Source organism: Procambarus clarkii, chromosome 4, assembly GCF_040958095.1.
Source record: "Procambarus clarkii isolate CNS0578487 chromosome 4, FALCON_Pclarkii_2.0, whole genome shotgun sequence".
Classification (NCBI taxonomy): domain Eukaryota; kingdom Metazoa; phylum Arthropoda; class Malacostraca; order Decapoda; family Cambaridae; genus Procambarus; species Procambarus clarkii.
Window position 1 is genome coordinate 54,485,249 of NC_091153.1, and position 16,423 is coordinate 54,501,671.

The following is a 16,423-nucleotide window of genomic DNA, read 5'->3' on the forward strand; positions in this document are numbered from 1 at the left end:
TTAAAAGGTTATTTCTGAAGATTATTTTGAAGGGTTATTGTGGTGGATTAATTCCGAGAGTTATTGTTGTAGATTATTGAGGAGGGTTATTGTGGTTTAATATAGTTGAGGATTATTGTAGTGGCTTATTAGGAAGGGTTAATGTGGGTACTTATTATGGAGAGTTATTGTGGGGGATTATTGTTACTGGAATTTTGGCGAATTAATATGGAGGGTTATTGTGAAATATTATGAAGAAGGTTATTGAAAGAAATTATTATTGTGAGTTATTGTAGATGATTATTATGGTGAGTTATTGTGGATGATTATTAAGAGGATTATTATATTGCATAAATATGGATTTTATTGGGAAGAATAATTATGAGGAAAAATTTTGATGGATTATTATAGAGGGTTATTCTTGAGGCTTATTATAAAAGGTTACTGTTGAAGATTACTATGGAGAGGTATTGTGGTGGATTACTAATAAAGGTTATTGTGATGGATTATCATGGAGGATTATTCTCTTGTAGTTTTTTTAGGCTTATTATGAAGGATTTCTTTGGTAGGTTATTATTAAGGGTTATAGTGCTGGATTATTAAAAAGGGTTATTGTTGAGAATTATTATTGACGGATATTATTGTGGCTTATATCTGGAGAGTTATTTTCGTGATTATTGTTGAGGGCTATTTTGGTTGACTATTGCAGAGGGTTATAGTTGTGGATTATTAGGTACGTTTATTGTAGTAGATAATTATTGATAGTTATTATGAATAATTATTATAGACATTTCTTGTGTAGGTTTTTTATTCAGAGTTATTGTGTCAGATTATTATTTAGAGGTATTGTGTTGGATTATTATTTAGAGTTATTGTATTGCATTATTATTTTGAGTTATTGTGTTAGATTATTACAAAACGTTATTTTGGTAGATTAATATGGAGTATTATTTTAGAGGATTATTGTAGAGGCTATTTTCCTGTATTATTAAGAAAAGTTATTTGCGTGGATAATTTACAAATGTAATGCATTTGGAAGTGATGTACTGGAGGCAGACTCCAAACAGAGTTACTAACGTAGATATTATGGAGCCCAATAGGCCCACAAACATGTGAATCAGCTGATTGACAGTTGAGACGCGGGACCAAAGAGCAGATGCTCAACCCACCCGAATCACAACTAGGTAAGAACAATAGACAAGACCGCTTGTTTGTCAGACAAGAAGCTCCACAGAATAAATGACTATGTGATCACGTGGCTGTACGACAATTACTGTCCACGAGATATCTAAAACGTTTATAACTGATCCCTTAATGAATAAGTAAATCCTTCGAATGTTGATTAATGGTAATATAAATAAACGCTCACACGGGTGATCTGTGATGACCCAGAGGTCATAACCATCATATCTCGAGTGATCACTTTCATTATTACCATAACAGGAGTGTTGTATTAAGATTTCTCTTTAAGTACCATGAGAGCAGTTTTCACTCCTGTAAGGTTATCACTTCCTTCAGATGAATGTTCTTTGTGTCACTGGAAATTAAAGCGTATACATGGTCTCTCGGGGTCACTTGAGGTGAAGGTCTATATAATACTTGGTGAGTCTTGACTAATTAGGAAGAGTCACGGCCTCAGAGTGGGGTCTGCCGCCGGTGGCCGGACGGTCGTCAGCTCGAGCCCATGCCAATTGGACCTCTTCCTTTTTCTTTTTTCAACCTACCAACCAACCAACCAATCTTTTTTAATATAAATTCCAAACACAGGAAAACAATTAATAAGTAGACACAAGGAGCTGCAACATGGTTCCATATTATAATTTTTTCTCATAATATTTGATATAGAAAAAGTATTATTTCCTATTTAACCACAACGAAACGGGTTGCAATACACATACTGATGTAGAGAAAGATAATTACGAAAGATAAGTCGACCAAACTAATCTGAATTTAATGGAAGGTCCTTGAGGGCCCAAACCGGAGCCCAACCAGGGTTTTACAGCCAAACCGACCACACTCAGGCCTTCGGTAATGACGTTCACTCTTACAATAGACTCAAATCACAATGAAATCACAATGACGTGATATATCAATAAAAATCTTATTAAGACTATCAAGTGACTTGAGCTCCACATTTCACTACATTAAACCAAAATTATTTCCATTGATATATGACGCCATTGTGATTTTACTATAATGAAGGTTATTGAGGTGAATTTAAAGGGAGGGTTATTGTAGTAAATAATTTTGAAAGGTAAAAAGGTGAACTATTATTAATAGTGGTAGTGAAAATTATTTAGAAGATTATTTCAGAAGATTATTTTGAAGTGTTATTGTGGTGGATTAATTCCTAGAGTTATTGTAGTAGATTATTATGGAGGTTTATTATGGTGGATTATTCTGGAAAGTTATAGTTATTGGTTATTATAATACGTTATTGTGGTGGATTATTACGAGGAGTTATTGTTGTAGATTATTGAGGACGGTTATTGTAGATTACTATAATTGAGGATTATTGTAGTGGCTTATTAGGAAGGGTTAATATGGGGAATTATTATGGAGAGTTATTGTGGTGGATTATTGTTGATGGTTATTTTGGTGAATTAATATGGAGGGTTATTGTGGAATACCATGAAGGAGGGCATTGTAAAAAATTATTATGGTGAGTTATTGTGGATGGTTATTATGGTCAGTTATTGTGGATGATTATTAAAAGGATTATTATATTGCGTAATTATGGATTTTATTGGGGTGAATTATTATGAGGAAAAATTTTGGTGGATTATTTCAGAGGGTTATTATGGAGACTGATTATGGACGGTAATTGTTGAAGATTACTTTGGAGAGGAATTGTGGTGGATTCCTATGAATGGTTATTGTGACGGATTATTATGGAGGATTATTCTCTAGTATGATTGTGGAGGTTATTTGGAGGCTTATTATGAAGGATTACTTTGGTGGGTTATTACTGAGGGTTATAGTGCTGGATTAATAAAAAGGGTTATTGTTGACTCTTATTATGGACGGTTAATGTTGTTGCAAATATTTGGAGAGTTATTTTTGTGATAATTGTGGAGGGATATTTTGGTTAACAATTGTAGGAGGATTATTGTTGTGGATTATTAAGTACGTTTATTGTAGTAGATAATTATTGATGGTTATTATAAATAATTATTTTGGACATTTCTTGTGTTGGATTATTATTTTGAGGTATTGTGTTGGATGATTATTTAGAGTTATTGTGTTGAATTATTACAAAACGTTATATTGGTAGATTACTATGGAGTATTATTTTTGAGGGTTATTGTCGAGGGTTATTTTCGTGGATTATTAGGAAAAGTTATTTGCTTGGATATTTTACAAATGTAATGCAATTGGAAGTGATGTGGTGGAGGCAGACTCCAAACAGAGTTAAAAACGTAGATATTATGGACCCCAATAGGCCCACAAACATGTGAATTAGCTGATTGACAGTTAAGATGCGTGACCAAAGAGCAGATGTTCAACCCCCCCCCCCCACAATCACAACTAGGTAAGTAGGTAAGTACAATATACTTGATCACTTGGTTGTCAGACAAGCAGCTCCCAGTATACATGACTATGTGATCACGTGGCTGCATAGCAATTACTGTCCACGAGATATCTACAACGTTCATGACTGATCTCCTAATAAAATGTAAATCTTTCGTATGTTGTTTAATGGTAATATAAGTAAACACGCACACGGGCGACCTGTGATGACCCAGAGGTCATAACAGTCGTGTTACGAGTGATCGCTGTCATTCTTACCATAACAGGAGTGTTGCATTAAGATTTCTCTGTTAAGTGCCATGAGGGGAGTTTTCACTCCTGTAAGGTTATCACTTCCATCAGATGAATGTTTTTGGTGTCACTGGAAATTAAAGCGTATACATGGTCTCTCGGGGTCACTTGAGGTGAAGGTCAATATAATACTTGGTGAGTCTTGACTAATTAGGAAGAGTCACGGCCTCAGAGTGGGGTCTGCCGCCGGTGGCCGGACGGTCGTCAGCCCAAGCCAAGTGAACAACTTCCTTTTTCTTTTTTCTACCTATTAATATAAATTCCAAACACAGGAAATCAAAAAATAAGTAGACACAAGGAGCTGCAACATGGTTCCATATTATAATTTCTTTCTCATAATATTTGATATAGAAAAAATATTATTTCCTATTTAATAACAAGGAAACGGGTTGCAATAACACATACTGATGTTGAGAAAGATAATTACGAAAGATAAGTCGACCAAAGCAGAACTCATCTGAATTTAATAGAAGGTCCTGGAGGCCCCAAACCGGAGCCCAACCAGGGTTTTACAGCCAACCCGACCACACTCAGGCCTTCGGTAATGACGTTCACGCTTACAATAGACTCAAATCACAATGATATCACAATGACGTGATATATCAATAAAAATCTTATTAAGACTATCAAGTGACTTGAGCTCCACATTTCACTACATTAAACCAAAATTATTTCCATTAATATATGACGCTATTGTGATTTTACTATATTGAAGGTTATTGTGGTGAATTTTAAGTGAGGGTTTTGTAGTAAATAATTTTAAAAGTTAAAGTGGTGAATTATTAATAATAGTGTTAGTCGTAATTATTTAGAAAGTTATTTCAGAAGATTTTTTTGAAGGGTTATTGTGGTGGATTAATTCCTACAGTTATTGTGGTTGATTATTATAGAGGTTTAATTTGGTGTAATATTCTGGAAAGGTATTGTTATTGGTTATTGTAACAGGGTATTGTTCCGGATTATTACGAAGAGTTATTGTTGTAGATTATTGAGGACGGTTATTGTAGATTACTATAATTGAGGATTATTGAAGTGGCTCATTAGGAAGGGATAAAATGGGGAATTATTATAGAGAGTTATTGTGGTGGATTATTGTTGATGGTTATTTCGGTGAATTAATGTGGAGGATTGTTGTGGAATATCATGAAGGAGGTTACTATAAGAAATTATTATAGTGAGTTACTGTGGATGGTTATTATGGTGAGTTATTGTGGATGATTATTAAGAGGATTATTATATTCCATAATTATGGATTTTATTAGGGTGAATTATTATGAGAAAAAAATTTGGTGTATGATTATGGAGGGTTATTCTTGAGGCTTACTATGAACAGTAACTGTTGAAGATTACTATGAGACGAAGTGTTGTGGATTCTTATAAGTGATATTGTGATGGATTATTATGGATGATTATTCTCTTGTATTATTTGGCAGGGGTTTTCGAGGCTTATTATGAAGGACTTCTTTGACGGATTTTTTTTTTGAGGGTTATAGTGCTGGATTATAATATAGGGTTTTAGTAGAGGATTGAAATAAACGGTTTTTATTGTAGCTTATATCTGGAGAGTTATTTTTGTGATTATTTTGGAGGGCTATTTTGATTGACTGTTGCAGAGGGTTATTGTTGTTGATTATTAGGTACGTTTATTGTAGTAGATAATTATTGATGGTTATTATGAATAATTATTATTGACATTTCTTTTGTTGGATTATTAGTTAGAGTTATTGTGTTGGATTAATATTTAGAGATATTGTGTTTGATTATTTTTCAGAGTTATTGTATAGGATAATTATTTAAAGTTATTGTGCTGGATTATTACAGAACGGTATTTTGGTAGATAAATATGGAGTATTATTTTTGAGGATCATTGTTTTGGGTTATTTTCATGGATTATTAAGATAAGTTAGTTGCGTGGATAATTTACAAATGGAATGCATTTGAAAATGACGAGGTGGAGGCAGACTCCAGAGGTAAAAATTTAGATATGATGGAGCCAAATAGCCCGACAAACATGTGAATCAGCTAATTGACAGTTGAGATGCGGGACCAAAGAGCAGAAGTTCAACCCCCGCAATCACAATTAGGTAAGTACAATATACATAACCGCTTGATTGTCAGACAATCAGCTCCAGAGTATACATGACTATGTGATCACGAGGCTGTATGACAATTACTGTCCCACGAGATATCTACAGCGTTTATGGCTGATCTCTTAATAAAAAAGTGAATCCTTCGAATGTGGATTAATTGTAATATAAGTAAACACATACACGGGTGACCTGTGATGACCCAGAGGTCATAACAGTCGTGTCACGAGTGATCGCTTTCATTCTTACCATAACATGAGTGTTGTATTAAGATTTCTCTGTTAAGTACCATGATGGCAGTTGTCACTCCTGTAAGATTATCACTTCCTTCAGATGAATGTTCTTGGTGTCACAGGAAATTAAAGCGTATACATGGTGTCTCGGGGTCACTTGAGGTGAAGGTCTATATAATACTTGGTGAGTCTTGACTAATTAGGAAGAGTCACGGCCTTAAAGTGGGGTCTGCCGCCGATGGTCGTCAGCTCGAACCTATGCCTTTTTCTTTTTTTAATCAATTAATATAAATTCCAAACACAGGAAATCAAAAAATAAGTAGACACAAGGAGCTGCAACATGGTTCCATATTATAATTTCTTTCTCATAATATTTGATATAGAAAAAGTAATATTTCCTATTTAATAACAAGGAAACGGGTTGCAATAACACATACTGATGTTGAGAAAGATAATTACGAAAGATAAGTCGACCAAAAGTAGAACTCATCTGAATTTAATGGAAGCTCCTGGAGGCCCCAAACCAGAGCCCACCCAGGGTTTTACAGGCAACCCGACCACACTCAGGCCTTCGGTAATGACGTTCACTCATACAATAGACTCAAATCACAATGAAATCACAATGACGTGATATATCAATGAATATCTTATTAAGACTATCAAGTGACTTCAGCTCCACAAGTCACTACATTACCCCAAAATTATTTCCTTTGATATATGACGCTATTGTGATTTTACTATAATGAAGGTTATTGTGGTGAACTTTAAGTGAGAGTTTTTGTTGTAAATAATTTTAAAAGTTAAAGTGGTGAGTTATTATTAATAGTGTTAGTCGTAATTATTTAGAAGGTTATTTTAGAAGATTATTTTGAAGGGTTATAGTAATGGAATAATTCCTCGAGTTATTGTGGTAGATTATTATAGAGGTTTAATTTGGTATAATATTTTGGAAAGGTATTGTTATTGGTTATTACAACAGGGTATTGTGGTGGATTATTACGAAGAGTTATTGTTGTAGGTTAATGAGGAGGGTTATTGTGGTTTAATATAATTGAGGTTAATTGTAGAGGCATACTAGGAAGGGTAAATATGGGGAACTATTATGTGGAGTTACTGTGGTGGATCATTGTTGATGGTTATTTTGGTGAATTAATATGGAGGATTATTGTGAAATATCATGAAGGAGGTTATTGTAAGAAATTACTATGGTGAGTTATTGTGGATGGTTATTATGGTGAGTTATTGTGGATGGTTATTATGGTGAGTTATTGTGAATGGTTATTATGGTGAGTTATTGTGGGGGATTATTACATTGGATAATTATGGATTTTATTGGGGTGAATAATTATGAGGAAAAAATTTGGTGGATTATTATAGATGGTTAATCTCGAGGCTTATTATGAAAGGTAACTGTTGAAGATAAGTATGGAGAGGTATTGTGGTGGATTCCTATGAAAATTTATTGTGATGGATTAACATGGAGGATTGTTCTCTTGTAGTTTTTTTGGAGGCTTACTACGAAGGATTACTTTGGTAGGTTATTATTGAGGGTTATAGTGCTGGATTATTATAAAAGGTTATTGTTGAGATTTTTTTGGACGGTTATTATTGTGGCTTATATCTGGATAATTATTTTTGTGATTATTGTGGAGAACTATTTTGGTTGACTATTCGCAGAGGATTATTGTTGTGGATTATTAGGTACGTGTATTGTAGTAGATAATTATTGATGGTTATTATGAATAATTATTATGGACATTTCTTGTGTTCGATTAATATTTAGAGATATTGTGTTGGATTATTATTTAGAGTTATTGTGTTGGATTATTATTTAGAGTTATTGTGTTGGATTATTATTTAGAGTTATTGTGTTGGATTATTAATTAGAGTTATATTGTTGGATTATTATTTAGTTATTGTGGTGGACTAATACAAAACGTTATATTGGTAGATTAATATGGAGTATTATTTTTGAGGATTATTGTGGAGGGATATTTTCGTGGATTGGCAAGTTATTTGCGTGGATAATTTATAAATGGAATGCATTTGGTAGTGATGTGGTGGAGGCAGACCCCAAACAGAGTTACAAATGGAGATATTATGGAGCCCAATAAACCCACAAACATGTGAATCAGCTGATTGACAGTTGAGACACGGGACCAAAGAGCAGATGCTCAACCCACCCGAATCACAACTAGGTAAGAACAATAGACAAGACCGCTTGTTTGTCAGACAAGCAGCTCCACAGAATAAATGACTATGTGATCACGTGGCTGTACGACAATTACTGTCCACGAGATATCTAAAACGTTTATAACTGATCCCTTAATGAATAAGTAAATCCTTCGAATGTTGATTAATGGTAATATAAATAAACGCTCACACGGGTGATCTGTGATGACCCAGAGGTCATAACCGTCGTGTCTCGAGTGATCGCTTTCATTCTTACCATAACAGGAGTGTTGTATTATGATTTCTCTTTTAAGAACCTAGAAGACAGTTTTCACTCCTTTAAGGTTATCACTTCCTTCAGATGAATGTTTTTGGTGTCACTAGAAATTAAAGCTTATACATGGTCTCTCGGGGTCACCTGAGGTGAAGGTCTATATAATAATTGGTGAGTCCTGACTAATTAGGAAGAGTCACGGCCTCAGGGTGGGTTCTGCCGCCGGTGGCCGGACGGTCGTCAGCTCAAGCCCATGCCAATTGGACCTCTTCCTTTTTCTTTTTTCACCCTATTAATATAAATGCCAAGCACAGGAAATCAATTAATAAGTAGACACAAGGAGCTGCAACATGGTTCCTTATTATTAATTTTTTCTAATAATATTTGATATAGAAAAAGTATTATTTCCTATTTAACAACAAGGAAACGGGTTGCAATAACACATACTGATGTTGAGAAAGATAATTACGAAAGATAAGTCGACCAAAGCAGAACTCATGTGAATTTAATGGAAGGTCCTTGAGGCCCCAAACCGGAGCCTAACCAGGATTTTACAGCCAACCCGTCCACACTCATGCCTTTGATAATGACGTTCATACTCCTACAATAGACTCAAATCACAATGAAATCACAATAACGTGATACCAATGAATATCTTTTTGAGACTATCAAGTGACTTTAGCTCCACAAGTCACTAAATTATTTCCATTGATATATGACGCCATTGTGATTTTACTACAATGAAGGTTATTGTGGTGAATTTTAAGTGAGGTTTTTTTTAGTTATGAGGGCAGTTATGGAGGTTTATTTTGGTGTATTATTCCGGAAAGTTATTGTTATTGGTTATTAAAACAGGTTATTCTGGTGGATTATTAAGGAGAGTTATTGTTGTATATTATTGAGGAGGGTTATTGTGGTTTAATATAATTGAGGCTTATTGTAGTGGCTTATTAGGGAGGGTTAATGTGGGGAATTATTATGGAGAGTTATTGTGGTGCATTATTGTTGATGGTTATTTTGGTGAATTAATTAGGAGGGTTATTGTAGAATATCATGAAGGAGATTATTGTAAGAAATTATTATGGTGAGTTATTGTGGATGGTTATTATGGTGAGGTATTTTGGATGAATATTAAGAGGATTATTATATTGCATAATTATGTATTATATTTAGGTTGAATTATTATCAGGAAAAATTTTGGTGGATTATTATAGAGGGTTAATCTTGAGGCTTATTATGAATGGTAATTGTTGAAGATTACTATCGAGAGGTATTGTGGTGGATTATTATGAGGATTTATTATTGTATTATTATGGAGTTTTTTGGAGGCTTACTACGAAGGATTACTTTGGTGGGCTATTATTGAGGGTTATAGTGCTGGATATTAAAAAGTGTTATTGTTGAGGGTTATTATGGATGGTTATTATTGTTGAGGGTTATTATGGATGGTTATTATTGTGGCTTATATCCGGAGAGTTATTTGTGTAATTATTCTGGATGGCAATTTTGGTTGACTAGTTCGGAGGGTTATTGTTGTGGATTATTAGGTACGTTTATTGTAGTTGATAATTATTGAAGGTTATTATGAATAAATATTATGGACATTTCTTGTGTGGGATTATTATTTGGAGTTATTGTGTTGGATTATTATTTAGAGTTATTGTGTTGGAATATTATTTAGAATTATTGTGTTGGATTATTGTTTAGAGTTATTGTGTTGAATTATTATTTAGAGTTTTTGTGTTGGATTATTACAAAACGTTATATTGGTAGATTAATTTCGAGTATTATTGTAGAGGGCTATTTTTGTGGATTATTAAGATAAGTTATTTGCGTGGATAATTAACAAATGCAATGCATTTGGAAGTGATGTGGTAGAGGCAAACTCCAGAGTTACAAATGTAAATATTATGGAGCCCAATACTCCCAGAAACATGTGAATTAGCTGATTGACAGTTGAGATGCGAGAACAAAGAGCAGATGTTCAACCCCCTCCGCAATCACTACTAGGTAAGTACAATATACTTGATCACTTGGTTGTCAGACAAGCAGCTCCCCTGTATACATGACTATGTGATCACGTGGCTGCATGGCAATTACTGTCCACGAGATATCAACAACGTTTATGACTGATCTCTTATTAAAATGTAAATCCTTCGAATGTTGATTAATTGTAATATTAGTAAACACTCAGGGGTGACCTGTGATGACCCAGAGGTCATAAGAGTCGTGTCACGTGTGATCGCTTTCATTCTTACCATAAAATGCGTGTTGTATTAAGATTTCTCTGTAAATACCATGAGGACAGTTTTCACTCATGTAAGGTTATCACTTCCTTCAGATGAATGTTCTTGGTGTCACTGGAAATTAAAACGTATACATGGACTTTCGGGGTCACTTGAGGTGAAGGTCTATATAATACTTGATGAGTCTTGTCTAATTAGGAAGAGTCACGGCCTCAGAGTGGGGTCTGCCGCCGGTGGCCGGACGGTCGTCAGCTCGAGCCCAAAAAACTTTATAATTCTTCCTTTTGTTTTGTTTTTCAACCTATGTCTGGAATCTTATTATAATGGATTACTATGGAGGATTATTTTATTGGATTATTATGGAAGTTTATTGTGGTGAATTATTATTAGAATTGTATTATTATTGAAGGTGATTTTGGTAGATAATTGAAGTTATTGTGGGAAATAAACATTGAGGGTTATCGTTCAGGGTTATTATGGAAGCTTATGGTTGAGGGTTATTATGTATGGTTATTGTGATGGATTATTATGAAAGAGTATTGTGCTTGATTATTATTGAGGGTTATTTTGGTGATTTATTAAGGAGGAATATATTGGGTTATTATTATGGAGGGTGATTGTTGTGTGTTATTAGAGATGTTATTCTTGCTTATTATTATTACGGAGGTATTTGTTGAGTATTATTATTATTGTATAGGGTTAATGTTGTGGATTACTGTTAAGGGTTATTGTGAGGGATTAATTTGATGATTATTCTTTTGGAAAATTATGGAGGATTAATATTATGGATTATTATGGAAGGGTATTGTTAAGGATGATTATGAAGGGTTATTATTGAAGTTTATTATTGAATGTTAATGATAAAGTTTATTATTAAAGGTTAATGTTGAAGTTTATTTTTAAAGGTTAATGTTGAAATTTATTAATAAATGTTAATGTTGACGTTTATTATTAAAGGTTGTGAAAGAATGGTCTCTCAGGGTTCTCCCACAGCTGATTCGAATGGCTTCTTTCAGTGCACAGTGCACCGATCTTCGTGCACAAGCCCTATCTCTGTTAACCCTGGATAGTAAACTGGCATGTTGGGTATCAACAGAATGCCCACTTAACCAGGAATACGTTTATAATACGGAGGCCGCTGTATGTACAGGCAGGAAGTAGATACAGGGAAGTTACTTTCCACAAGGTTAGAGAGTACATTGGCTGGTGCCAGCGTGAGAGAGACGCCAGCCAGGCAACAGGGCAGAGTCTGACCTCTGGGGTCAGCCTCAACTGGCGCGATGGAGAATAACAACTGTGACGTGGTCGTGACGTGTTCATGACGTCACCTCTGCTACTGATCAGGGAACCATCAATATGATTGGTTCCCGCTCATTTGCTGCAATGCTATTGGTCAAATTGTAATTCTTTATGTTGTGTCCCACAAGGAGCCCTGAGCCCCAGGCAAGAGCATTCACATGAGGAAGCCCTTGCATAGAGGATGTGTCCTGTTTTGTCTAATGGTCAATAGACAGAAGAACACCGTCTATTCCTCACCGTCAAGTTAAACTCAGCGTCTTTTCGATATACCAACACTCCCCAGTATCGCGACTGTGACTATATTGTTCAGAAGCCTAGGTGACAAACCACCAGAGCGAAACAGACTGGTATCAGGTAACCCCTGGTGACAAATGGAGATCGTCTGTGAGTGACCTAGAGTGAACTAAGGCAGTGGTGCCGCCGCTTAAGTAATCTGTGTGTAACTTTTACCACAGTGTACCTGCACGGTACCATATAATCAGCCGCCACTCTGTCCCGAGCGTGTAGCCAGGCAGCCGCCGCCCTCACTGTATTACGTGGTGTCACCACCCTTACTCACCGCCAGTGTCATCAGTGTGTGTGTGTGTCTGTTGACATACAGCGCGCCCTCCTGCGAGTATCCCCGTGTCAAGTACGGTTTGTGGGAAAGCCTGTCGTCAATGGTCTCACGTCGTGACGAGCAGAACCAGCTGTCAGGCCACCTATGAGTTCTTGCTTAAATGTGCCTGAGTGAGTGAGTGAATAAGAGTACTTGTAAGTACAAGTTCTTGTCATTGTTTTATTGTGTCTGTCTGTGTTGATCTGAGGTGTCGACCACAGTTCTCACCTTCTCATACCTGGCACAAGTATAGATGAAGGCACCCGACGGTGTATGCAGATTTATCTGTGTGGTATCACGGTATTTCACTCGTCTGTGAATGTGAGCTTCACATACACCACACATTTAGTATTGTGTGATATTATTATTGTGCATGTTATTGCCTGTCCCACTGACAGTGGCATTGAGTTTATTGCATATCATCGTTACCCGAGTATCCAGTTGGAAATCTTGTGATCCCTTTGCATACCGGCAGTTAGGTTGCCCGTGTTAATGATTGGCTGTCAATTGTGTTAAGTTAGGTGTTACTCCATGAGAGGATCCGAGTCGATTAGCCAGACGTCAAGAGTCTCGCTAATGCAACCATAGACTTTCTGACACCAATCTAAAGTAAATCAAGCACCCTTTGTATTAGTGGTTAAGTTAGTAAATAAACTACTGTTAAGCTTTATGAGGTGTTTCCGTTGAACCACTTCTGAATACTGCCAACCATTTACTCAAGCCTTCAGCTCTAGATGTCTTCAACACCGAGTTGCCTATATTCACTAAACTATAAATGTGATGAGGACCCCGGGAGTCCCTTAAAGGGTTAAATCATTGAGGAGATTCCGACGATCAACGCAGACCAGGACCAGGTGAGGCTAGTCTGAGAAGAGACCTTCAAGAACTCTAACTCTACCTTGCTCCCAGGCCCTGTACGGTTGCTCTCGTATTTTCTCTGCTGATCTGACAGCTTCGTGAAGCGTCTGTAACATGTACATTGGCGACGTACGCATTGCAGTCAGGAAATCAAAATAGAAAACCCCTACAAAGGTGAATGTTGAAGTTTATTATTAAAGGTTAATGTTGAAGTTTATTATTGAAGGTTAATATTGAAGTTTATTATTAAAGGTTACTGTTGAGGTTTATTATTGGGGCTTATTTTGGTGGATTATGTTGTAGGTTTACTGTGCTGGATAATTATGGAGGTGAGACGATGCTTGTTCATGAACTAAACCCGGTGGTTCTCCACTAGTAACTCTCCTCCAGTCAGATACTTTGTCGCTGATTACTGTCCTCATCTGTCTGTCAATTAGAACATTTTTCATCCTTGTCAGAAGTCTCCCTTTCACCCCGCCGGCATTTTCCAGGTTCCAGAACCGCCTCTTATTTGGGACTCTGTCAAAGACCATTTTTTTAGGTCAAGAGAGACACAATTAACCCAGGCACCGCTTTCCTGTATTATCTCTGTGGCTCTATCATAAAAACTTAGTAGATTTGTTACACAGGATCATCCGGTTCGAAAACCGTTCTTTCTGTCGGTTATTATGTCATTACTTTCGAGGTGGTCAACCCATTTAGCTTTAACTATTTTTTCTATTGTTTTGACTACTTCGCTGGTTAGTGATACGGGTCTATAATTTAGAGGATCCTCTCGACTATCATTTTTATAGATTGGTACTATGTTTACCTTTTTCCATATATCTGCGAAGATTCCTGTGCACAAGGCTTTCTGAAATATTAATTGGAGTGGAATGCTCAGCTCAGTTGCACATTCTCGCAGCATGTCTACTGCTTAATTTCTTCCTAGCCCCTAGAGTAATTTTTTCACTTTGTTTTGAGAAAGCTCAATTGAGTGTTCTGGAACTGGTATTTGGTCCTGGTCTCTGAAATTCCCATTTTTGTACAAACACACTTTGGACTTGCCCATTTAGCATTTCATACATTTCTTTTTCCATTCTCAATTGTCCTGTTCCCCGTTATCACTCTCTGGATTTTATCCTTTTCATGCAGCTTGCTTTTAATTAATTTAAAAAAATGTCTGGATCTGTTTTATATTTGTCTGCTATACCTTTCTCAAAGTTCTTTTCTACCTCATCGCTGTGTAATTGTTTCTCCCTTGCTTGTATTGCTGGTATGTTTGCAGGTATTGAACCTGTTCCGATATTGAACCAATTTTCTTACCTTGTCCTCTCTGGCCCAATTACAATTCATGTTGAACCAATTCTGTTTTCTGATCCTGCATCTCTGTTTTATTATGAATGGGTATGTTTCTTCATCGTATATTTCGCAAAATTTTGAATACATTTCACTTACTTCCTTGCCTAGCAACACGTCTGTCCATTTAAACTCATTAAAGAATTTTCTAAGTTCCCCATTAATAACTGTTTCAATGTCCCAATTCTATTATAGAATATATCGCAAAGCATATTTAATTTACAAATGGACAGGATCACTCTTCCCCAAGAAAGGGCGGTACTAGATGTCAAATATCTCTTCCTCTTCTTTAATGATGAATATTAAATCCAGTATTGACGGAACATCCCCTTCCCTCGTTCTCGTGGCCAGTTTGACGTGTTGATACATGAATGTCTCCAGAATGAGACTTACAAATCTGATTGTCGAAATGTTCTCCGTTCTTGCTTCGTACGCCTCCCTGTCTATTGCTTTCAAGTTGAAATCCCCGAGGACCAACGATCGTCATCGATCTTTATCTGTTTTTATTATAATCTCTTTCATAACCATCATAAGGCCCTCTCGTTTCTCATAGTTCCTCCTTTCTCCGTGTGTTGCTTGCTGGTGGGATTGGTGACCTGTGATGATGCAGAGGTCATAACAGTCGTATCACTAGTGATCGCTTTTATTCATACCCTAGCAGGAGTGCTGTATTAAGATTTCTCTGTTAAGTACCATGAGGGCAGTTTTCACTCTTGTAAGGTAATCACTTCCTTCAGATGAATGTTCTTGGTGTCACAAGAAATTAAAACGTATACATGGTCTCTCGGGGTCACTTGAGGTGAAGGTCTATATAATACTTGGTGAGTCTTGACTAATTAGGAAGAGTCACGGCCTCAGAGTGGGGTCTGCCGCCAGTGGCCGGACGGTCATCAGCAAGAGCCCTAGTCATGAGATACTCTTCCTTTTTCTTTTTTCAACCTATTAATATAAATTCCAAACACAAGAAATCAATTAATAAATGAACACAAGGAGCTGCAACATGGTTCCATATTAAACAAAAATTATAGTAATATTTCATATGGAAAAAGTATTATTTCTTATTCAATAACTAAGAAAAGGGTTGCAATAACACATACTGATGTTGAGAAATATTATTACGAAAGGTAAGTCGACCAAGCCAGAACTCTACTGAATTTAATGGAAGGTTCTGGAATCCCCAAACCGGAGCCCAACCAGGGTTTTACAGCAAACCCAACCACACTCTGGCCTTCGGTAATGACGTTCACGACTCTTACAATAGACTCAGGTCACAATGACGTGATATATCAATGAATATCAGTTTGACACAATGGAGTGACTTGAACTCTACAAGTCACTACATTACCCCAAAATTATTTCCATTGATATATGATGCCATTGTGATTTTACTACAATGAGAGTTATTGTGGTAGATTTTTAGGGAGGGTTATTGTAGTAAACAATTTTGAAAGATTAAAGGCATGAATTATTATTAATAGTGTTAGTGGTAATTATTTAGAAGGTTATTTCAGAAGATT